The sequence below is a fragment of the Dermacentor albipictus genome, unplaced genomic scaffold (genome assembly GCF_038994185.2).
Source record: "Dermacentor albipictus isolate Rhodes 1998 colony unplaced genomic scaffold, USDA_Dalb.pri_finalv2 scaffold_12, whole genome shotgun sequence".
Taxonomy (NCBI): Eukaryota; Metazoa; Arthropoda; class Arachnida; order Ixodida; family Ixodidae; genus Dermacentor; species Dermacentor albipictus.
In genome coordinates, this window is record NW_027225566.1 from 9,383,180 (window position 1) to 9,394,792 (window position 11,613).

Sequence of the window (11,613 nt, forward strand, 5' to 3'; positions counted from 1 at the left end):
CCACACCGGCGTCTGCTCGAGCGTCGAGGGGCGGAGCCGCTCGCTAATCCCACCTTCGATCAAGTTTTTGAGGCGGAGCTTAAGCAGCGCTCCGCCCACAGAGGGCAGTCGTGCCCTCGGAACTAACCGCACGGCTACGCCGGACGCAAAACGCCCTTTCAAAGAGACGAACAGCTTCGGCGGAGCCCACAGGCGGGGGGAGGGTTGTCGTCGCGGCCGTTTTGTCTTTTCCAGCGTAACCACTGTCGTGCTGCTGCTGCTCGTTTCCTCTGCGTTGAGCGGCGCCTGTCGGGGGCTCATTAGCCGAAGCGCTCGAAGCGTCCACGTGCCGCGCGCGCCTGCGAGACTGATTTTCCCGCTGAACACGGACAGGCGGGAAGACCCGCTCGAGTGTTGTCTTGGATTTTTTTCTTCTTGTGCAGAGTTCTGCTGAAAAGACAGAAACATTAACAAATATATTTTTTTCAAGCTGTCTCTTCAGAGAAATTCGATCTAATAGCGGGACGTCGATCGCTCTAATTTGCCGTCACTCGCCCGTGCAGGCAATTAATTCCCCGCGGGGTTGGGACGTTTGTTCCGCCCGGCTCGTGGTGTACCGACTGGATGACGCTTAGGGCTCAGTTCGGGAAAGGAGGAAAGGTGCGGTGCGCCACGAAGGAAACGGGTTCGGTCAGTAAAAGCGCAGAGGGGGCCCAACAAAAAGAGGCGTATTCAAAGCTGTTGCTGACTCTGAAGGCACGAAGCTTCTTGCCTGTTGCATGCAGATCATAGAACGTGTGCGGTTGAAGGCCTTGGGGGATGCGCTGTGTGGGGTCAATAGAACGTGAAGTGTGCCATCGCGTTTCATAATGATTAGAAATATTCGTGTTATTTGGTTGCCTCTGCTGGCTGCATGGTGCTCCGCCGGTACATTTGACAATGATGTGACAATGATGTTTATTTTTGCATCAGTACATGACGCGAGGGGCATGCAGAAAAAGCTGCCACATGGACAGCTTGACGAAGCCGCAGGCCCCCGCATTGGCGTTTGCGCGGCGTTAGCGAGCACAAAGGTAGTACATCATTGTTTACAAATGTCCTTTACACAATATTGAGCATCGCGAACCATGCGAAGCAAATGAAGAGAAAAACATGTGCTTAACAGGTCATAGTAAAAAACATCTCAACATCTAATTTCCGCACTTGGAATGCTTGCCTACTCGCTAATTTAGAACCAATAACGCCTCAAATACTTAAAGTCTACTGCTTGTCAATAATGAACATCAAAAATTAACTTCGTTTTACATAATTTTGCCGACTCTTCATGTGAAGCAACATAGCGTGCATGGAGCAGGGATAAGACGAAGAAAACAATTCTGCAGATCTGAGCGATTCCTCCCACTCTGAAGGCAGCAACCAACACGGCACGTAGCCGTCTATTCAACAAAAAATTTTTCTTTGCTATGCGCACAACAATGGAATCGCCAGCTTGCCTGCTGTGATCTGCTGAATGCACACACAGGCGCCACTTCCCTTATGGAGCCTGCCTGGCGCCGCTGAAGCTGACTTCGATCGACGACAACGGTGCCATAGGAAGGACAGATGCCAGAAGCATTCAAAACAACAGCAGACAGAAAAGGCGAGCCTGGGCTCCGTTTCACCCACTTCATGCAGTGCGGCGAAAGCGATAGGTCGTGTCAGCCAGTCAAAATAGGGAACCTGGGCCCGTATTCGCAATACGTTCTTACGCCTAAAGTGTTACTACCAGCCAATAGTGATGTAGGACATGTTATTAGCGAAGGTGATCCGACAAAGAACAATACAACTTACGAACGAAAATCTTTGTAAATTCGGCCCCAGGGCCCCAGTTCACTGGGCGTTTCATTCCGTAATTGTTCTGCGCCATTGGCCGATTGCCTTCGCTAAAAAGTACACGCAGACTCAGGCTCGTGTTGGAGTTATCCAAATGATGCGCAAGCATTTGCTACTAATCACCTCCTGTTTCGTCATCATATGCTGCTTTTCTTTTGGCATAGTTGTGAGAAGCATCGCGAAAGAATCGTCAAAAGGAGAAGCGTGGTTGCAACACCGAAATGTAAACTGAGACGACGAAGAAGAGGCGAGTAGGAGCAACGTTAATTCACTCATTGTATACATAATTCCCAGACCATGTGGACGTGGGATGAAATGACGAGAGAAATTTTGTAAATGAAACAAATGTATCGAGCATTTATTATGTGCACTGGCTCTTGTTTGGCTTTTCATGTTACCTTTCTTCGTTGTCTTAAACAATTAAGATTAAATTATGGGATTGTACGTGCCAAAACCACGATCTGATTATGAGGCACGCCGTAGTGGAGGACTCCGAAAATTTGGACCGCCGGGGGTTCTTTAACGTGCACCTAAATCTAAGTACACGGCTGTTCTCGCATTTCGCCCACATCGAAATGCGGCCGCCGTGGCCGGGATACATCTCTACCTTCAAAGTGGATTATGGTACGTTTGGATGCTGCTGCTACTGTCTCGAGGACGTGACGTTGACGGGTGTCACACTTGGTGGACCTGGTACGTACACGTCGTCGATGATGTTGCTCTCTCTTGATGCGAACCGTGCACAGTCAACCGTGATGAAGCGTACCCCGGCTGCGATTGCGCGGTCCCTATATTGAAAGCGATCTGCGATGGGGACCGAGCACGCCGAGCGCTGATAGCTTCGAGTGCGCTGTGTTCCCGGCGCTTAGCCTGCACTGAAGCGAGCACCAACAAGAAGGGCAAGTCGTTAGCTGCTCTATCTTGAAAGTGATCGCCCTACGTGACGGACAGACGGACGGGTTTCCTCGATGCGTGTATATGCATAGATATGCTTGCACATTTAATATGTCTGGCATCAGGATCGGCTGAAAGCTTCTCTTGCGAACAGTTCTATCCTAAGAGCCTATTGTGGGTACAGGGGAAGGGCTACTTCACGCGGTTCACATGTGATCACCCTCCGCGTGAGGCCGACTGAATGTAGGCTTCACGGAAGGTATGAATACGCAAGCCCTCATCTCAAAACACGCATCGACCCCCGTTTACTGATTGACTGGGGAAACTAGGTGGAGTGCATCGCTGCACTGTATGTAGATTGTGGAGATTCTGGGAAAATGAGTTTATGTATATCTTCGGCCTTTTTTACTGTACTGTCGCAGTAAAATGAATAACAGCGGCTCGTTTCGGTTACTTCCCTTATAAAAATTTCTAGCAACATTTTTTAGACAGTCTATAGACTTTTGTTACTAGAACCTACCAACAGTAAATTGAAATTCTACCAAATGTCTTTATACAATCCTACCAACTCTCTAGTAACATCCTAGAAACAATTGGCCACCAACTCCCAATAGAAACATGTTCATAGGATGTCTTTAAATTTCCTACCAATTTCCTATGAACATTTGTCTTTATACACCCTAGTAACATTCTTTCAAAAGAGAAATGTTCATATATTTTCTGTTAAATTCCTACCAATCCCCTATTAACAAACTTTCTTTATACACCATATTAACATTTTTTCAAAAGAAAAATGTTAATATATTTTCTGTTAACTTCCTACCAAACCCCTATTAACAAACTTTCTTTATACACCATATTAACATTCTTTCAAAAGAAAAATGTTCATATATTTTCTGTTGACTTCCTACCGATCCCCTATTAGCAAGCTTTCTTTATACGCCGTATTAACATTCTTCCAATTGAACAATGTTTGTAAACGTTCTGCGAACTTCCTACTAATCACCTATTAACATTTCTTTATACACCCTAGTAACATCTTATCAAGAATTGGACCCTATCAAGAATTGGCTACCGTACTTCAATTGAAGCATGTTCATAGATGGTCTGTAAACATTCTACTAACCGCCAACCAACACAAGTCTTTTGGCTCTTTAGTAACACTCTGGCAATATTTTACTTCCATGTGCTTATGTACTTGCTACTGACGTCTTACTATACCCCTAGTAACATTTGTCCCACATACGATCTAGTAGCATAGTGTAAAAATGTGTCAGTATGCGTGAACATGTTGGTAAAAGGCAGTATGAAACCCAGAAGGTGCATGTACATGGAAAACAAATGCAAGTTTGCACTGAAAGAAGTTTATTCACACAAAAAATATTCACACAGAATTGTGAAAGAAGTAGTAGAGAAATCAATAAAAATAATAAATTAATGATGACTTAGTTGATTACGGCATGGCAGCTGTCGCATAATTTCTAGGAAGCGTCGATTATAATGTATTCTTTACATTCAGAGCTGATGTCCGGAATGTTTGCAGAATGAACCAACCCTGCACAGAAACAAGATGGTCAGTGTTAACATCATGTTCAGGTTAGCATATCACATACACAGAACAGCTTTTTAACAAGGTTCAGATGAATCCTAAAATTGTAACCGTCATACCTGTTTACTTGCAGAGGAGTTGGCAAGGATTGGGAACATTTTGCAATGCATATCATTTGCTGCGTTGTATTTACTACATGTTATTAAAATTAGGAAAGTGTCCAGAATGTTTTCTCTACCAATTATCTGCATAAATGAGTTACTCACTTAAAAAGTTAATTAAATGGTTTATTCATGGTGAAACTTGTAGCGCGCACAATAGACACGGACGCAGAGACGGTGGACACGCGAGCGCTTACTCACAGCTGGTTATTTTTGGAAGGACTGAACGTAACAGCGCCAGCTAGCTGCACCGAGCATGTGCAAAACGTGTCATCTATTTTTATATAAACAGATTACAGAGCTTCAAGCAGTATTCAAGAATACAAATGCTTTGTCAGTGATAGCAACCAATGGCTGACTGACGCATTTTTAAGCACGCCTTATTATATGGAACGCTTCTGTAATTTGACGTAATGGTTTATTTTTACTCGAAAACAAAATATCAGTGTCAAAATATACCGGTTCACAATGACATTGGTTGCAATGGCTAACAAGCGCGAATGATTTTCTTTCACATTCGCACTTGTCTAACCAGTGCAACCTACGTTATTGTGAACCGTTTCGCTGAAACATATGTAATTGTGAACCATGAAACTATACGCTCAAAATTTTACTATCTCTCATCCTGTGCAGCCAGAGTATGAAAGAGCAAAGAATGATTTCATGATCAGACAATATCTAACACACATTAAGTCAATGCGAACACTGTGAAAACGAAGTATTTGTACGCTTCTTGTTTATAGCAACTTCAAGCGAACCGCATGACGCGGGGCAGCTGACAAATGTAAGACAATCATTCTTAAATCATTTCACGTCGTTACAGTTCGCGCTATAATAACCTGCCAGAATGCGGCGTAGGAAGAAATAAAATAACATCAAAATAATATGTTTATGAAAAATGATGGAAAAGAACATACCTTTTATTATAGTTTGGAGATAGAGAAAACTTCGGCGCATAGCAGTCTTGAGGAACAGCTATTCGCTACTTGTGCAGTTTAAAACACGGACAGTGCCAATATTGAATCACTTCACACGACACTGCATCGCAGCTGGCAGAGAAGTTCCAGAAACGCTCACATCACGGAACGAAGAAAGCACCGTGGGCTTCGCAAACACCTTGCTGGTTGGCTTGCATTGATGAATTAGCCACGACACATAATAAGAATAAAAAGCAGCAAAAACAGCTAGATTGCTGCTACAATTGACGACTTGCGGGAAACCTGCTGCGCATGCGCGAAAGAAGCCGGACAGCAGCGCCCTCAGTTAGGTTGGAAAGCAAACAGACGACTTTCCGCCGGACCACGTTGATCCGGCAGACTCGGGGGTTTCCCGGCTGCACGTTTCGGCACAATGCCAGCGCACTGCGTCGCGTATGGCTGTACTAATTACTTTTACGGCAAAGAGGCGGTGAAGTTTCTTAGATTTCCGTCAGCAAAACTGTATCCCGAGAAGCGAGATGCTTGGATTGCTGCGGTAAAAAGGAAGAATGAAGACGGTTCGTTGTGGCAACCGAACGAACATTCACGCATTTGCAGCGCGCATTTTATTGCAGGTAAGTGCTAAAACAAACTTGATAGACATGCGAAGAGTTTTGAGCAATGCATGCTGTTGAGCTAGGTAGTTTACTATGCTTCTAGCCAGCGTAAACAGAATCGATAAGGTGAAAAGCGATCTGGCATGACCACCCGTACGGATGCTCCGCGTATCCGGGTCGTGTGTCCATGTCGCATTTCTCAGCCGTGTCCTTTTGCACTGGTTTCTGCAGTTATGACAGCTTTGCTGGTTTTGCTAATATTTTGAAAAATTCCAGGGCGGCCGTATACTTTTAAGAATCATCCCGACTACGTGCCAAATATGTTCTGCTGCAAGAGAACTCTGGGCCAGGCTGGTGCGGATCGGCACAGCCGTTGGCTGAAAAACCAAGGTGAATGCAAGGTTTCAGTTCGTATGTACTTGTTCCGTTTTTATAGGTTGAAATAGGGATTGATGTGAGCTAGCAACCGCATACGCGCGACTGAGCGCGGCGAGTTTCAGAAGCCGCGCGGAACGCTGCAACAATACGTTTAAATGGAGAAGTAACGAGATTAGCGAAATTAAAGAACTGCAGACCTGTTAAAAATGAAAACGTACAGCTCGAAATTATTGTTTTGCTATGCGCTTCGCGGACATTTTACGCTAATCGAGTGAGCGTGAAGTGCTGCGTTGGACTTCAGAAGCGACCTTGCAAGTTACCACTTTTTCGTTTTCGCGCTCAACGTCCTGGAGCAACCTATCGAGTATGGGAAATACTGTAGTGAGGAGTGGTGGTTTAAAGCGTTTTTGACGTGTCCTCTTTTCGAACACTTGGACGCGCGTTGTTTCATCTTCATGGCAACGCGCCTGTTCATGTCGTGATTGAGCGCTTGTCTTTCGGACTACGGCAGACTTACCTTAACCATTGAGCTACCGTGGCGGATTAGTACCCCTTATCGCACTAACAAGTGTTAGAGCTTTTCGACGGGAGCATTTAAGTAGCATGTAGCTTGTGATAGGGATGTGCATGCTGTATTTGGTCTGAACCGCTGCAAGGCGGTGAGCACTGAGTGTGTACTTTTAACACAGCTTTGTGTTTGTTCACAACGGTGATGACAATGTGGATCATGGTCTTTGAATTTTTAGAGGCACCTGGCATTGTGGTTTCTCGTTTGTTTGTCTGTGCATGCTTAACCTGCTTTTTTGTACACTTTTTCTAAAGGCTTAGCTGATTTTCTCTAACCATCATGAAACTTCATTACAGGCGCTGTTTCTACAAAGCAGCAAGGTAGCAAGAACACAGCAAGTCAGCTCCCTGCCACACAGCAACCTACAGCCCCTTCGTTGAACCAAGGGAAGGCCAGTAAAGGTACATATACATTAGACCGAAACAGCAAAAGGCTGTCATGGTATGCTCAGCGTTAGCATTATAGTTACTAAGAGCACATAGCAAAAAAGCCTATAAGGTTGTAAAGGTTCTTCCTGTAGTGACTTCGACAAGTTATGGAAATGTTTTGGTATTCTTTCACTTCATCCTGAAGGTGCTGGCATGAATGAAAATACATCTGCAGCCCAGCCGGAGCTACTAACCACCACGCAACAGCCTACATCCCCATCACCGGCTCAAGGGGAAACCACTAAAGGTATTCGCTCACTATACCACGTCAGTGTAAAGACATTTAGGTATATCTAGCATAGGTATTATGACTCGTAACCTGACATTAATGTTTCCTGTGCTGAGTTTACTTTAATCCTCCCTGGAATTTGTCTCAGCATTATATAACACTGCACTTTATTTTCGACATCAACAAGAGTTTACTGCGAATAATACAGAAATACACCATCAAAGATCATCATCAGCCTAACTGCGCCGACTGCTGGGCAAAGGCCTCTCCCATATTTCTCCAATAACCTGATCGTGTGCTAGCTGCAGCCTTATCCCGGCAACCTTCTTAATCTCATCCACTCACCTAACATTCGACGTCCCCTGTTATGCTTGCCATGCCTTGGAATGAGTCCGTTACTCTTAATGCCCGTCGGCTATATTGCCTTCTTGGTTTCAACCAAGCCGTCATCAACACGGATTTGTTCCCCGACCCCTCCTGTTCTTTTCTTGTCTCTTAACATTACACCTATAATTCCTTTCCATATCTCACTGCAAAAATCACTGGCATGAAACTGCACTTTCAGCACTTTAGTCCCGTTTTTTTTCTTTAGTGGACCTTGGCAAGCGTTATGCTTGGCTTTGAAACAAAGCTGGGTCCGTGATTATTTTCTAACCGGAGCGGAGTGAGCATGGGTTATTATAGGTCAACATTAGATTGGTTTCGTGCGGTTTAACGTCCCAAATCGACTCAATCCATGAGGGACACCGTAGTGGAGCGCTCTGGAAATTTTGACCACCTGGGGTTCTTTAACGTGCACCGACAAAGCACAATACACGGGACCCTTGCATTTTGCCTCCATCGATATGTGACCACCGCGGTATGACACTCTTAAGATTCCTGTGCCGTATGCAGTACAACTATGGAAACAGTGGTTGTCAGCAGGCAACCAATATGTTCTATCACAGCACCTCTGCTACCCGAGTGAAAGTGACAGTTTCTTTCCTTTTGCCATCATTTGCAGATACCAAGCCATTGCAGGCACCGCTGCCAGAATGCAGTTGTCAACAGTGCAGTTGTGGCAACGTGAGACGCATGGAGCGCACTCTCGGTGAACTGCAGAAACTTGCTATCCAGCTTCAGAACAGAAACCTAAGGCTTGAAAACAAGCTTGAAAGGGTAGAGTCAAGACTTCTCACAGTAAAAATACTGCGTGATCCAAGCAAATGCATGCATTACGTTGGACTTCCAAACATTGGAGTTTTCCAAAGCTTACTGGACTACCTAAACCCCCTTGCTAGTGAAATGGCATACTGGGGTTCGAACCAGAAAGGCGGAAAGAACCTCCGTGGCCATCGAAAAGATAGTGAATTGGAAAATGAGTTCTTTATGACATTGCTTAGGCTGAGAAGAGGAATAGGTGGTGTAGAGCTAGCACGCAACTTCCTAATATGTGAAAGCCAGGTTAGCCGCATTTTCACCACATGGGTGAATCTGCTGCAACGAGAGCTAAAAAAACTTACTACGCTACCTTCTCGGGAAGCCTTGCAACCATACCTGCTTTTCGTGACTTTGCGGACACAAGATTGGTTCTTGATGCAACTGAAGTGAGAATTCAGCGACCATCGTCGCTAAGTGCCCAAAGGCAAACATTTTCAGCATACAAACATTTCAACACATACAAGGTGCTTGTGGGGTGCACTCCTGATGGATACATAGCGTTTGTTTCCCGCCTTTGGGGTGGGTCAGTGTCAGACACGACGATCCTGGAAAGCAGTGGATTGCTCGACGAGTTAGTAGAAGGAGATGCAGTCATGGTGGACAAAGGTTTCACCTTCCCCTACATACCACCCGGAGTGACTGTGTACCGACCACCATTCCATCAGCGTCATCAAAAACAGATGCCACCAGCTGCAGTCCATGAAACGCGGTGCATTGCCCGTGCAAGAGTCCATGTCGAACGGGCTATTGCACGCGTGAAAAGTTTTCGTCTACTTGACCGGCCATTCCCAATTTCCATGATTGATATTGCTGACCACGTGTTTCAAGTGTGCTGCTTCCTCAGCAATTTTAGGAATCCACTCATAAAAGATGAAGTGGCTGTATAAGCACATCTTATTTTGTTATAGCGCAAGCTTGACAAGAACAAAAGAAGGCACATCTGACACACACAGCACTGTGTGTGTCAGATGTGCCTTCTTTTGTCCTTGTCAAGCTTGCGCTATAACAAAATAAGATATGCCGTACCAACAAGCCCCTATTGCTATCCTCATTGTATAAGCACAGAAAACAGTTTCAGTGCACAAACTGCTGTTTTTCTTTCTTTGCTGCTACTACTGTGTTGCGATTTTACTGTTTTATGAGGAAATAAATTGATGAAAACAGTGTAAAATTCAAGTTGTTTTATTTTCACTCTGTTCAGAGAAGGCACACATATGGCACCAAGGAATATTGTCATTGTGCTGCCCTAAGACATGCACATAAAACATCCTGTGACATATACAGAGCACACATCAGCTGACACATTCAAATGGCTTGTGAAATCCTAGATTTTTTAATCAGCGTATCACCACGGTGCACAAGCAACAGTAATACAGCATCACAAAAACACATGATTTTGCTGTTTCCTTCGCAGTATGTGCACTCTTTCATTTTAGCTAGGATACTATAAACCTCAAATTGTTTTCTGAGCTACTCTGCTCTATTAATTCGTAGCATTGCGTTTATCATTGTGTGTGCACAGCTGCTGCATTTTCTTCAAATTAAGCTAGTCCACCTTGCTACCTCCAGTCTCCCTATCTTACAGTGTGCACGTGCAACCCTGTGTTTTTCACTTCAACAGTGTAGACTCGGGCTTTCATCAGCAGCACATAAGACTGCACTGCACAGTCTTCATGCGTCCGCCCATATGCCATTACTTCTGACATTGCTTTGTCATTTGGGTAATTTGGGTCCCCAGCAAACCCTCTGGTTTCACGACGTGACATATTCTCTTAAATAATGATGATGTCAAGCGGCCTGTTCTTTCAGCAAACCAATTCTTGTTGTTGGCTTGTCCAAGTGTGCGGGTGCATATGCGCTGTCTTTCCTCACTTGATGTCGCCTTCAAAGACCCGTAGTGAAGAGCCACAACTTCTGTGGCGTGACTGTCCCACAGATCTTCCTCGTCACCAATTTCCAAATGTACATTTGCGGCTGCTTTCGTGACCAGCTGAGTTTCGCGGGGGCACATGTATCGCACTGCATGCAGTGTTGGGCACGCAGTCACAAGGCTTGCCTTCAGCTTGGAAATATCAGCATCAGAAGTCACCTTCTGGCTCGGGTTGTAATCGCGTAGCCGTTTTGGACATGGTGGCTTGTTGATAACGTTCCTATGGAAAGGAATTTCCTGCAGTGGACGTTTTGCTGCTGGTTTCCTTGCTAAAATGAAAAATTGAGCATTTCAGAGTTTTTTTGATGCACTTTTTGGGTATAAATAGAGACAACAAGCAGGCCCCATAATCATGCACTGCTTTTCGCCAAAGGGTTTTATCGTTATACATGCACCAGTAGCAAGTTGAGCATGCAAGTGTGCAGTGATTATCACAGTTTCAAGAACCATGACCCAGAAGCTTAACTAAAGGAAGTATTTAGCAAATAAATTTGCAGAATAATACATGCATAGCAAAATTACTTCAAAGAAGTAATTAAAGTACATTACTAATTACTATCCTGAATGTTGTGACAATGTAATTAAATTACATTACCAATTAATGATCGCAAAGAGCAATGACATATTACAATTACCTTCAGAAGGTAATTGCAATTACTTTTTAATTACTTATTACTCTTCATATTCAGAAAAAACTGTATGCAGCTCCTACAGCCATCTTGTATTTCTCAATTTACTTCATCGCAGGGGTAGCTGAGTTCCAGATTCAGCGCCTAAATATTTGCCTTGCTTTGAAGACAGGGTGCCCTTTGCACGGCCAAATAGCCGTTCTACTGATATTGTTTTAGGAGCAACCCTGTATTGTGTATGGTGCAAAACTTTTTTAGTTTT

The 11,613-nt window shown here is 44.5% G+C and overlaps 1 pseudogene; it reads left to right on the forward strand.

Annotated features, from left to right (window-relative positions):
* Positions 1-6,264: 6,264 nt before the first annotated feature.
* Positions 6,265-9,706, forward strand: LOC135901529 (uncharacterized; annotated as a pseudogene).
* Positions 9,707-11,613: the final 1,907 nt, after the last annotated feature.